This window comes from Acanthochromis polyacanthus, chromosome 22, assembly GCF_021347895.1.
Source record: "Acanthochromis polyacanthus isolate Apoly-LR-REF ecotype Palm Island chromosome 22, KAUST_Apoly_ChrSc, whole genome shotgun sequence".
Lineage (NCBI taxonomy): Eukaryota > Metazoa > Chordata > Actinopteri > Pomacentridae > Acanthochromis > Acanthochromis polyacanthus.
In genome coordinates, this window is record NC_067134.1 from 29,890,995 (window position 1) to 29,905,138 (window position 14,144).

Below are 14,144 nucleotides of genomic sequence, written 5' to 3' on the forward strand. Positions count from 1 at the left end.
TAAAACAGTGAAACATGACTCATCAAATGTTGAGTCTGCAAAGTACGATAGAGCAGCGACATTGATCTGTACTAGTGCACCGTTTCTGTGACTTATTGCAAAGAAGGTCACAGATTTATATTTTTTACGATCAGAAATGTGTATTTGGACATTTGGAGTTGTTTATTATTCTCACTTTAACTTGTAAACTTCTTCATATATCAGGAGGTTAGTCCTGACAGGCATGGCTGCATGGCCAACAACCTCACTGCTGGACCATCTACTGCCAAAACGTGCATCACTCCGAACATGAGCAGTTTTTCATTCTGGTCCATGTGGATTTTGTGTCCCATGTATGCAGCACTGTAGGGGGCGGGGTTAAGGTTACTGCACCCTTTGGGGGAAAGTAAGGAAAAGTTAGCCAGTAAAATACATGATACCATATACCACAACATTAAAGGCTTGCTAAAGATACACGTTTGTGCATTTGGTGATGAGGACGATGCATTGTTCTCTAAATCCTCCCTCCCTCCCGTTCACCAGCAACCACTCCCATTGCAGACAGGAACCCGGTCATCATCTTTGGACCAGATGTTGACACTGTCTGATGAATCAGCAGAAGTAAGCTGTATCTTCATGGATTTAGATTTTATAAAGGATATGTAGTCTAGAAAGAAATCAGCAGAGGTGGGTAGAGAAGCCAAAAACTGTCCTCAAGTAAGAGCATTGTTACTTCAGAATAATACGACTCAAGTAGAAGTAAAAAGTCGTCGTCTAAAAATACCTGAGTGAGAGTAAAAAAGGACTGTTCAGGTAGTGAGCAGCTGTTGAGGAACATCTGATTCATTTGTGAAGACATGCATTTAATTAGACAAAATACAAAATAAGAATCTTCAGGTAAATTTGAGGACTTCCAATCAATCAAATATTAGAATAAATAAAATAACAAATTACAGCACAAGAAACAGACAATTCCAAATATGAGTGGTGAAACACACTGAGGTGGTAGAGCCTCTCTGTGTGACAAAATCAAACCTTAAACTGGTTGATGCATCGGGGGATAATAATGTGTAGAATGATGAATGGGTAAAGAAAAGGAAGCAGCTCAGTGTAGCCTCATGGAGGGTATTAAGAGGACATTCTTCTTCACAGATCTACTCAAGTCAAAGTAAAAAGGATGGAGATGATGGAAACTATCTGAGAAGCACAATTTATCCAAAACCTTCATCAAGTAAATGTAACTGGTTCTACCACCTCTGTAAATAAAAGAAAACCAAAAGAACCTCCCTGATTTATTGCCCTGCTGATAGCAACTTCTAACTGTGTGTCGGATACATGTCCCCTCCTGGAAATGTTGTGATGTGCACAAAATCTCCTGACACTCATTCCAGAACATCGCTGCACACCTGACTGTGATGAATTGGTGGAAATGTTTTGATCAATCCTGTCTCTTCTTAAAGCTCCACAGGGCTCCAGTGACTCCATCTCATCCAGCCTTCAGACTCCTGCCAGCCCAACCTTCCGTTGTGCTAAAGACATGCTAATCGCAGAAGAAAAGCTAAATTACTGCTTCTGGTTCACTTTGGAATAATACAGATATCCCCGCATTTATTTCCATTTTAAATGTGTGGATTTAATGACTACAGCTGCATTTTATATTATTGTGAATTTTAAATGAGATCAAACACCAGATGATGGATCAGTTCATTCAACTTTACACGCTCAGTATTGATTTAATGAGTGTTTTCTTTCATTTCACGTGTCTGTATTTAAAATGACTCGTATTAAAACATGATTCCAGTGAACAGCTTTGAAAGAAGTCAAAAGTCTCACTGTTTCCTGTTCAGTTCCTTCAAATTAAAGCTCCACAGTCTGAGTGTTGACCTCATCAGACTGGAAATGAGCCGATCTGAGGATTCTTTAGGATCCAAAGCTGCTTTTTACAGCCTTTTACACAAATCTCTCTCAGAGATTTCCTCTGCCGTTTCTGCTTCCATCTTTTCTGCTTGTTTTCTTGTCAGATAAAGTTGAGTGCAGAAAGACTCATTGGCTTCTTTTCTCCCTCAAATGTTTGACAGTGTTGGTGTGCTTGTTGTAAATGTTCCACATGAATCCATGTTTCCTTCTTTAATGCTCCTCATGATGCTGGGACTAAAGATGTGCTCTACATGGATCATCATCAGCAGCAAACATCTCAACTAAAAGTCCCTCAGAGAGAATCTTCAACTGGTTCATGGAGCCAAGCTCACTTTAAAAGCAGCATCAGCAGTGTCTGTTTCAGCCTCACATGAAAACTTTGAGCTTTTTCCTTCTGATTTGATCTCAGCTCCAACATGAAGGAGTGCAGAGACCACACAGAACAAACCTGCATCACTTTGGATTTCTCTTCTAAAGCACCACAAATGACTCAGCTCTTCTGGGATTCTGCTCACATTTGATGCTTTCAGACTATCTGCCAGTTGCTTCATGGACTGATTGAGCTCACCTGATCCTGGATCTGAATCTAAAGCCAACAAAGCAGCATCAGCTGATCCACCTCCACTTCCTGTTCCTCAAATTAGTTCTGCTTTTATCGTCTTCGTGTTGCAGCTCCTTTTCTCCGTCTGAATGTGAGTAAAAGACACTTTAAACTGGTTTTTATCTTTTATATATCTATAGAACATAAAACTTCATCGTATTTTAACTCAAAAACAACGTTGTTGTGACACAATTAAAACATTAAATAAATCTTTTCCCTAAAACCAAATCTTCAGACATGTTGGGGTGTTTCCAACCAGCAGGAGTTCTCAAACTGATGCTGAAATCAATGTTTTATCAGTAAATATCAGTTGTGTTTGTCAGGCAGTTCTAAACATGAGTTGTTCTTATCAGCAGAACTTCAGTTCAACAGTTGTAGGATGGAAATGATTTGAATGTTTGATTTTTCATCAACACACATAGAACTAGAACATTGTGTGGACCAAACAGAGGTGGAACAGAGTTTTGGGACTCCCCATGCATTTATGGAATCCTGCATTAAGAATCCCTCTGAGGTCTTCAAGTGTAATTTCTTTTAGTTCAGTCACAGCCAGAAAACTAAACACATCCTAAAACAGACATTAAAACCTGAAAACTGATTGGTTCCATAAAAATACAGAAGAAATGTTGAGTTTTGGCTCATTTTGGTTCCAGTGATTCACTAATGAAGGTCCTGCTTTTTATTTAAAGACACAGTTTTAGTTTCCGTGCTTCCTGTCTTTATAAAGCAGCACATTAGAAAGTTCTTCAGAGATAAAAACGACTAAAACAAAGAACCGAACACAGGAAACTCAGACAGGAAGGCTGCAGCTGTAACCACATGAACAGGAAGTCCAGATGCAGTCCTTCAGCAGTTGGATTCACTCTGCAGAAATACAGACCAACCAACAGCACTCTAATAAATAAAACACTGGGTCAACATAAAAACTTATGTTAACCGTTTCCACTCGAATTTTTAAGTTGAGCCAATAGCTGGCAGAATTACATTAAGTCAAAGCAATGTTTTGAATATGTTGAATTCCCTTTTAGTCCGAACAAAAACGCATTTCTGAGTAACAAGAACTTCATAATGGTCAACATGAATGCCGCGTTTTAAGTTGATCCAACATAATTTTTAAGTAAGGTGAAGAAGCTTTCTGGCCACAATTAAACAAATTTCTTAGTAACAAGAACTTAATTAGCTGATCTCTGCAAGAGTGAAGTTAAGTCCTGTCCTATATTAAGGTTATGTTCAGCAGCTAAGAAACTCTCTCCTGGTGTTCAAAATGAACAAAAATTCAGACAGAAATATTCGAATTAATAAGAACCATTTATTAAAATTATGAATAACACTAAATCCTTAACAGCAGCACTAAATCATTTAAAGTGCAAACAGCAGAAGTTGTAGGCTGCGTTCTCCTGACAAAGATTACTCCCATCAGCAAGGCACAGGATCTGGCAACATCAATCCTCTGCAGGATCTTGTTTCCCTCTACAATGATGGTTACACACCCATCACCGATGATGGCAATCTTCATCACTTGCATCGCAGGGTCTGCATCGCGCTCCTCCACATCCTTGAAGAAGAAATTAAAAGGTGTTAGGATCAGGGTTTTACATACAACTGTTTACAGTCTTGCCAGCCCCTGTGTGTGATCATGGAGGAATAAATGAAATCGTGTCTCCCATTTTATACTGACAGGAGAAAACTGTGGTGTTAGAACTCATCAAGTGTTACAACCATCCCCGGTCTCCCCTAAATCAATATAAACAAAGCAGTAGTGGGCTTATAGCAATTTAAATGACTAGTGTTTGATTCTTTTCTTCCATAAAACTTAAGGGAAACACTTATCTGTGTAGTCATGGACAGTCAGACCTGTCCACAGACCTGAAGGTGTGTGTGCGTTAGGACGCACGACTGTGCCGTTACGGAGCGCACCGCGGTGTCTGCTGGTTCGTTTATGAATCATAATGAACTCCTTTAGCTCCCCCGTCCCTCTCTGTAGGTTTTATCATAGCCCTGTTTAACTTTTCTCATATTTTGGGAGCCCAGAGGGCCGTCATAATGTGCTCTTTCTCCGTAGGCGCCTAATATGTGTGCCTGTCGTCCTGGTCAGACGACAGCCTGATGAGCGGTTACATCGTGTTATCAATATGTAAATATAAGTGTAGCTGTCCATTTCATAAAATTGTATCGATATTATCCACTGATACATTTAATTTAATCCACAGGAAAAAACATATTACCACTGAATCCCAAGTAGGTGAGCTTCTCACAGGCTGTCACCTCCTTAGGATTCAATACCGACCGCGTATTTTAGTTTCAAATGCGGGACAATTCGGTATTTTAAGGGACGGCTGGTAACCCAGAATTAGACTGTGATTCAGATAAGACGAAATAATAAATACAACTCGCCAACACACAACCTATTTGTGCGCCGGTTTATTAGTCACATGCCGGAATTAACCCATTCCTCCCGCATTGAAGCCAGTACAGGCATCACCTAGCTAACTTTACCTCAGCATACAGACTGCCCTACCAACACTGCACGCATTTAAAAGTAAGGACTTCCAGATTTCGTTATTCAGTTACAGTAGGCTATCATCAACAGAATCCTGAGCGAATGCAAATAAGCATAAAATTACTTACCGTTCACCAAAATGCTTCAATGAGCTTCGGCTGTGCTTCGGCTGCTCACCATGTGCTCACTCTGGCCTTAAACATGGCCGCTCGCACATGCGGGAAAGAGAGACTATGGGCCGTTTACACGTCATCAAATAATTTTTTACATTAGCAGAACTTAAAATCCAATTGTTTCATGATGAACTGAAATTTTTAAGCTCTGACAAGGTGATGGTAGTGTATTGAATCAAAAGGCATTATTCCTATGTCATCCAAGCTCAAAAAAATAACATTTACAAGTAAAAAGTCTGACTGGATTACAGAACTTGATTTTTTATGTCACAACAATATATTTATTTAAGTTATGACAAAAGGTCCACAGAATTACTTTTTAGAGTGAGCTGGAAGACAAACCAAGAACGTTCTCCAAGGCTTCAAGAAGAACCTGACCAATGAGAGACAGAGGTTAGCCCCAAGAACTGGACAGACAGGAAGTGGAAGAAGATTCTGTGGTCAGATAAGTCCAGAGTTGGTCCAAAATAACTCAAAACTACTTCAAAGTGAGATAAAAATTTCCAGAATGACTCAAAATTTGTCCAAAATGACTTTAAACTGAATTTGATCTGGAATGAGTTTGAAATTTCTCCAAAATGACTTAAAATTATTCAAGATTTGTTTAAAATAACTCAAAATTAGTTAAAATTAAATAAAATATGTCAAACAATTCTTAAAATTTTTCAAAAGACTTACAACTTGTGTAAAAATGCCGCAAATTGTTAAAATTTACTTCAAATTCATCCAAAACGATTTAAAATGGTCAAAAATGACTCGAAATTCATATAAAATTTCTAAGAATTTGTCCAAAATGAATTAAATTTGTTCAAATTCAATTAAATTTGTTCATGTTTTTGGAAATTTGTCAAAAATAGTTTGGATTTTCTGAATGTGATCTGGAATGAGTCAGATATTGCCTAAAATTACTCAAAAGTATTCAAGATTTTTTTTTAAAATAGCTCAAAATGAGTTGAAACTAGTTAAAATATGTCAAACAGTTCTTAAAATTTGTCCAAAAGTACTTAAAAGTTTTGTAAAAATGACTCAAACTGTTCAAGTGGACTTAAAATCTATCCAAAAAGCGTTGAATTGGTCAAAAAATGACTACAAATCTGAATAAAATGATGAGAAATTCATCTAAAATATCTCAAAATGTCAGAGCCCTCTTCTCTCCCTCTTCCCATCTGGCATCCCAAATACCTTTTCCCATCTTCCTTCTACCTTTTCCCTCTTCCTCTCCTTCTCTCCTTTCCCCCCTCTCCCTCTCTATCTCTCCCCAGCAGTGCTTGAGGAGAAAGCAGACAAGGCTGCTTCTAATCTGACAATCAGCCGCCTCGTTGGAGTCACGACAGCTGAATAGAGTTCCACTAATCACCCACTGCCGTTACAAAAGACTGGTTTACTCTCTCATTCATCGCCAGATTGTTGCACTTGACATACATGTCAGTCGCTGTCTAGCCACTTAGATTCTCGCTGCTTTTTCGAAAACAAATCTAATGTACCTTCTCCTGCCTTTCTCCCAGAACCGGCTGTCCAGACTCCAGTCTGCTGCGTTCCGCCTACTCCGCCTTGGTCAAGCCCTGAAACCCGGCTGTCGTACTCCGGCTGTATTCCTCTTCGTGGAACCTCTAGATGTTTCGAACGCCCCCCGAACCCCTTCTTGGCTCCCTTCCTCCTGGCGCTTCCTCCCCAGATACACCTGCCTCCGGCCCGGCCGGTTCTCTCATCATCCTTCCCGGACCATCTTCCCGAGACCCCAGCGCTGCCGCCGCCAGAGATCCTGTTACCACCTGCTGCCACACTCTGCTCCCCCCATGGGACTGACAGCGGCCGCCGATCCCCGGCACTCTTGTCTCCAGAACCGAACCACACCCCAGCTCTAGCTGAACCCATCCTGGTCCTCCCCATCCTCCACTATCATCTGTGAGCAATAAACCTTCATATTACCTTCATCTCTGCCTCGGTAGAGTGTCTCCTCTGCTTGGGTCCAATCCAAAACCGTGACACAAAATTTGTCCAAAATGACTTAAATTTGTCCATGGTTGTGGATATTTGCCAAAAAATACTTTGAATTGTCTGAATGTGATTTGAAATTCGTCTAAAATTTCTCAAAATTATACAAAATTTGTTTAAAATAGCTCAATTAAAGTATGTCAAACAATTTTTAATGTTTGTCCTAAAATACTTAAAACTCGAGTAAAAATGACTCAAGCAGTTCAAATTGACTTAAAATTAATCCAAAAATAGATAAAGTGGTGAATAAAATGACTAGAAATTCACCTGAAAAATCTCAAGAAGTCGATCCGCCCGTTTCCAGCTGCTGTTAGTGTAGCCTGTCTACCAGCTAAATGCACAGAAAGGGGCCCTGAGTTCTTAAACTAGAGTGTGTATGTATATATATATTACTCAATGTAATAATAGTTCTGGGTCGTCAAAGTAACAGTACAAATTAGAAATGCATTTAAATTTGTAGGGTTTATTATTCTAAGAACCTTTAAACATGTCTTCCTTGATAACAGTAACATCCATGAACCATATTAAATTACACAAAAATGCCTTATTTTAATACGAAAATAATAACCCCAAAAAAATGTCCTTTCAATTGTATGCAGATCACATCACACAGAAACACAATGCTAAGCTGGCAAAATAAACTAAAATAAACGTTGCAGGCCTGATTCACTGAAGTCCGTTGGGATTAGCACTCACCCCTCCTCCAGCGAGCGCAAACTATGGTAATCCAGGTGGTACCTGTCCAAACATCTGTGAGCGGGTGGTCCACAAATATCCAAAGGAGAGCCAAGGAACAGGATGAAGATGGCGTATCGTCCAGCAGATCTCCAGCGTCACCAGAATAACTCTGAGTGTCCAGGGTGCTCAGAGTTCTATCCGGCTTCCCAGCCGAAAACAGCCCAAACGAAGCCACGTGAACCAGCTGGGTTAGCGAGCAGCAGCGCAGTGTCTGTGTCCGTTCACTGCGACTCAAATGTAGCCTAGCCGCGCTAGACACAGCTCTTAAGACACAAGAGTCTAGGCACGCTCGACAGGGAGGGAGGCGGGCTAAAAGGTTGTCATTCAAATCACTCTGCAGCAATTGGGTAGGTATACAACCAATCAGTGCAACGAATAGGCTGACGTAGTTCCTAGAGCGCCAGATTGTGGCTAAGTCCCATTAGCTTCCCAACCAGCGGAGCTAACTGGTATATTAAGGATTTGCCATATCCCGTCGGCATAAGTCCAAATACGTCTTTCTTCTCAATGAAACACTTCAGTGCCGTCCTTTGTTTATCTTTCAAGTTGAATTTTAGCTTCAAATCTTTAAGGGCTGTGGCCAAAGCTGAGTCGAAAGATAACAGTTTATTGTGCACCGGTTGTTTCTGTCAGAATCGTCGCGCCTCTGTTGTCACTTCGTTACGCCCGCCTTCTGACTCTACACTTCATGGTGATTGGTCCGGCCAGTTTTAGGAGAATCCAACCTCGAGCCTTATGGAGGGTAACTAAACCCACCCTGGCAGAGAATTAAATTCGTTACCGTGGGTTGTCTAGCACGGCTAGGCTAACTCAATTGTACAAGAGCCGCCGATACAGTTCTCTACTCGGAACTCTGTACTAAAGTTCCGGTTTTTACAGATTACTTTTCAATAAACTGTTACCACACTCCGGTGCAAAACTTCCTTAAAGATTCCGCGACAATGATCCACTCCTCTCGACACAGCTCGTCTCTCCTCTCTCTCTTCCACATGTGCACACCCACCTCTCACACATGCACATGCCCTCACTGCATGCTCCTCACGTGAACCAATTAACCCAAAGTAAAGTGCATTCTATTGATCCTCAGGGCCAGTAACCCCCTAATTAACTTATTCAGCTGTCAGGGAATCACTGGACCAGCTCTCCATCCTTCGGGTTCCGGTTCTACTGCCCCCTGAGATCTTACTCAGAGGGATGCTGCAGAACTGTTAAGCTGGTAATACGAGGAAAATTCGCCTAGCCTCTCACTGCCTCCATCCAGACGCCTATCCCTGCTTCCTCTGATAATTAATTTAACCGAGTAGCCACTTCAGTATAGTTAAATTAATCACCAGAAACGCCCGTTAACGGCAGCTTTTCCTCTCATAGATCTGGCACTTGGTAAATTGCTAGGTTTATTCAGAGGTTATGGACATGTAGACAACCTCTAGGATATGTTTTATACCGGGCCAGTCTGGCCCCTATAATTAGGTAACCTTTTAGAACCTTACTATTATCATGCACGCTGTAATCTGACTTTCTACATCCAGAGTTAGATGTATAAGTATTTATTCAGGGATAATATAGAATAGAAATAGAAATTAAAATAAAAAATAGCACTTGCAATTTATTGTCTTTAATTGCAGAATAATGCTTTATTAAAATATATTTAGCAGGGCAAAAGCATAGCCAATAAATCATCAGACAAATAATCAAACATTAGATAATATTCAACACCCTCAGCCTAACCCCTGACTGGTCTTATGCTTTCTTAACAGGGGAGTGTGAGTTACCTAATGTAACCTGTAATTTGGAGGGAGTAGAACAGCCGGTGTGGCCACACCCGGTTGCTCACCTGAGCCCGCCAAGGAATCCAGGGGGAAGCGTTAGTCCAAATTTCAGGTCTGCCTGTAATCCAATTTTGTGGTTTTGGGCCAGGAAAAAACTTTGTTAATCCATTCAGGTGTTATTCCTCTGGAAATAATAGAATCCAGTGACACTCCATCAGTCATTTGTCAAATCCAGATCACAGTCCTGTAATCCTTAACAATGAAAAAGATGCAGTTCCTTTAGTCCGTTATTCCATCAGAACAGTCCTTCCTTCTGCAGACCAAGTTATTCCACTCATCCAAAGTTACGTGGTAATCATCCCCTGTGCTCAGACTGATGTCTGGATTGCACCCAGGCAGATACCCGCAACAGTCTCCCCTGAATTCTTCCAATAGGTACAATTTATACATCACAGCTCTCTTAATTTTGCATACGTGTTGACAACATACCTCAACCCACGCAAACAAATTACAGCCACGTCCTCCCCCCTCCGCACATGTGCACTTCCTCATTACTGACCCAGTGGCCTTTACTTGCCCCAGACATGTTTTTGTCCCTTTCTTCACCCCGGTCTTCTGGTTTCAGGAACTGAGAAAAGTGAATGTCAGCAACTTCTAAGCTGCTGACATATGCACCACACATTTCAGCACGGTGCACACAGACTTACAACACTCCCCTATCCTATTTACAGAGTGAATGACCCCATGACCCTCTAAGGGCATTATTTAACACTACTACCCAGGGTGATCAAACTCTTCTGCAAACATTCTTATTCCACAGTGATCCACACCTTGAAAGCATTCTCATTCATTTAATAGCAGCAAAACCCTGTTCAACTCTTGACCTGTCCTATAACCAAGGCCCTCACAGCTCCCCGTGAGGTGCTGCCCTCAAGTGGTTACTTCCTAGAACACAGTTACTCCTCTCTTGCTGAACCCTTATCAGACCAGTATTCATTACTCAACATCAAACAACATAAAAACAATGATATATGTATATATTCAAAAAATAAAAGAAGATAAAAAGACATTTCTCAAAAATGATCAAACCATCACTTCTTATAGTGAGACACGCTTCTGATTTTTACACTGTTTCAAAATTAAAGAAAAAATAAAAAGACATCCTTCCAATATAATTAAACCATCATTCTTCTGAATAAGGCACTTTTGATTTCTACACTGTTTCAACATTAAAAATATAAAAATATAAAAATGTAAGCATTTGATTAATTCACACACATTCATTTGGTTATAGCGTACTGCATTTTAAATCACAGGTTATAATATCATACCGCGCTCTCTCATTCTGCCGCCACTCCTTCATAATTCCATCCTTATGGCTGACTAGGGATCCCATATCCATGACCAGGAATATTGACAATTCGTGATCACATACATTTCTCAAGAACGATTTAGCACTTCCTTTTCTAAAATAAATGAAATAAAATATATTTAACCATTTTAAACATTCTTGTGAACTTTTACAAACACAATTTTAACAAACCAAAAACATGTATTTAACCACTTTTTAATACACTTTTTAACCCTATTTATTTATTTATTTATTTCTGATCTCTCTTTATTGATCTATCTTTATTGAAATATTAACTATTTAAAATACACATACAAATGACACAAGGAACAGCAGGAAGATAAATCTTGTAAACGCTGTCCCCTGTGTTTCATAAAAAAAAAACAACAAACAAAAAAAAAACAAATAACAATAAGCAACTTTTCGAACCCCACTCCTCACCAGGTCAACACAAGTTAGGCAAACATAATCACATATATATATTTATGTGTCTTACTTATTGGGAATTTCACATTCCAAAATTATCATTTTCTCTATATTCCGACATTATTTTATCTTTAAACATTTTTTTGAATTTGTAGACACTTGCATAGCTTTTAAGTTCATTTCTCAACGAGTTCCAAACTTTAACTCCATAAATGGACACACACATTCATTTCTGTCCTGTCTTCCAAGACGCAGTCCGAAAATTGTATTTTCTTCTGTGATATCCATCCTGAGAAACAAAATTAAATAAATTTTGGATGGAAGCAGGCAACATTTTTTGTTTTGCTTTCCACATCACAAGTAAAATTTTTAAGTCAACTAAATCTTTAAATTTAAGTTGTCTCGAGGCAATGAACAAACTGTTAGTGTGCTCTCTGTAGCTCTTTTTATTAATTATCCGAATTGCTCTTTTTTGCAGATGAACCAAAGGCTCAGTAGTAACATTGCATGTATTTCCAAAAACCTCAGCACAATAACTGAAGTATGGAAGAATCATTGAGCAGTACAACATTTGCAGAGAGTTACAATCAAAAATGTCTTTGACTTTGTTTAAAATACCGATACTCTGGCTAATTTTCTTTTTTATGTAGTCTACGTGAGCTTTCCAATTGAGTTTTTCATCTAAAATAACACCTAAGAATTTTATTTCATTAACTCTTTTTACAACAGCATCATCAATAATAATTTTTCCAGAGTCATTTTTACATAAATTTCCAAAAATCATATAATTTGTTTTGTCCCAGTTTAACGCTAGCTTATTTTCATAAAGCCATTTGCTTACTGTTGACATTTCTTTTTCTATTCTTCCTATTAACTCCTGCAAATCATTTCCTGTGCAAAACAAACTAGTATCATCTGCAAATAACAGAAAATGTAACATTTTGGAGGTCTCACAAATATCATTGACATACAAAATAAAAAGCAAAGGCCCAAGAACCGACCCTTGTGGAACTCCATATAATACCTTCCTATGAACTGAATTTTCTCCTTTAAAATGTACATACTGTTGACGATTTGTGATGTAACTCTCAAGCCAATGATATGCGATGCCTCTAATGCCGTAGTTGAATAGTTTGGTTTAAAGTAATTTATGATTTATTGTATCAAATGCTTTGCGTAAGTCTATAAACACTCCTATTGTATACTCATATCTGTCAGTTGCAGCCGTAATATTTTCAATTAGTTCAATGAGAGCTAAACTTGTGGATCTTTGTGCTCTAAAGCCATATTGATTTTCACTAATTAGTTTATGTTTCTCTAAAAAATAATGTTAGTTTTTGAGTGAACCATTTCTCAAGGATTTTTGAAAACTGAGAAAGCAGTGACACTGGTCTGTAATTGTTTAATTTATGTTTATCCCCACTTTTAAAAATGGGAATTACTTTCGCAACTTTCATTTGCTGTGGAAAAATACCGGTTTTTATAGACAAGTTGCAAATGAAAGTAAATGGTTTCAGAATGCAATCAATGGTTCTTCTGATAATTTTCATATCAAGATCATTGCTGTCTGTGGAGGTTTTATTCTTGCTTTTCATTACAATAGCTAAAATTTTGTATTCATTTATATCACCAAGAAAAATTGATTGCATTATTCTGCTTCCCATTTCAAATATGTTATTATTGGTTGAAGTCATTGAGTTTGCAATAGTAGCTCCAATGTTAGTAAAAAATAAATTGAATTCATTTGCAATAGATTTGCTGTTATTCAGCAAAACATCCTTCTCAATGAAATAGTCTGGCAGCTGATTTTGCTTTGAATTTGGCCTTATTACTTTATTCAATAAATTCCATGTAGCCCTCATGTTCCCATGATTTTCTCTGTTTTCTGTTGTGATAATCTTTCTCAATAGTTGTTAATTTGTTTTTATATATTTTGTATTCTTTCTCACTATCAAGTGTCCGTTTTTTAATATAATTTTTATACAATCTATTTTTCTTTTGACATGCTCTTATGATTCCTGTTGTAAACCAAAGGCTTTTTGCTTTTGTATTTTCTGTTTTTAAGAAGTGTTAATGGACAAAATTTATTACATAATGATAAATAGGTATTTAAAAATGACTCATAAGCTTGATTAACATCAGAAACATATACTTCAGCCCAGTCTTGCTTCAGAAGTTCACTTCTGAATTTATTGATAGATTTCTCTGATCTGACTCTGAAGTATGTGGCCTGATTAATTCTTGCATATTTTATAGGCTGCAAATTACAGATGGTGAATACAGGAAGGTGATCGCTGAGGTCATTTGCTATCAGACCGCTTTGGACTATATTCTCTGTCTCATTAGTAATAATATTATCAATTAAAGTAGCAGATGCTCCCGAAAATCTACTCGGATGTACAATTAATGAGTGAAGGGATCGCATAGATAGTGAGTCTAAGAAATCAGATGTAGCGCTGCTATTAAATGGGTTGCAAAAATTTATATTAAAATCCCCACCAATTAAGAGAGTTCTGTTGTTTTTTTGGCTATCTAATAGCTTTTCAAAATACTCCTGAAAATCCTGCACTTTTGAGTCATGTGCTCTGTAAATGCATGCATAGATCACATTTCTGCTCTTCTGCATTTCAGTTTCAACTGCAACACTCTCCATGATTCCATCTATGGCTGCAGACATTGATTCAATAATTCTACA

General features: G+C 38.4%; 3 protein-coding genes across 5 annotated transcripts in view; 2 read left to right on the plus strand and 1 right to left on the minus strand.

The window, feature by feature from the left end:
- The window catches only part of LOC127531863 (zinc finger protein 665-like), a 149,680-nt gene that overhangs the window by 63,616 nt on the left and 71,920 nt on the right, over positions 1-14,144 (plus strand). The window lies entirely within an intron of this gene.
- Positions 1-14,144, minus strand: part of LOC127531862 (NACHT, LRR and PYD domains-containing protein 3-like) — a 116,636-nt gene that overhangs the window by 13,148 nt on the left and 89,344 nt on the right. The window lies entirely within an intron of this gene.
- Positions 6,677-14,144, plus strand: part of LOC127531861 (NACHT, LRR and PYD domains-containing protein 3-like) — a 38,008-nt gene continuing 30,540 nt past the window's right edge. Inside the window, exon 1 of one of the 2 annotated variants that reach the window (XM_051942095.1) lies at positions 6,677-7,075. The gene's annotated coding sequence lies outside the window, so the exon portion shown is untranslated. The remainder of the gene's footprint in view (positions 7,076-14,144) is intronic. The other variant, XM_051942093.1, reaches the window with a different exon arrangement.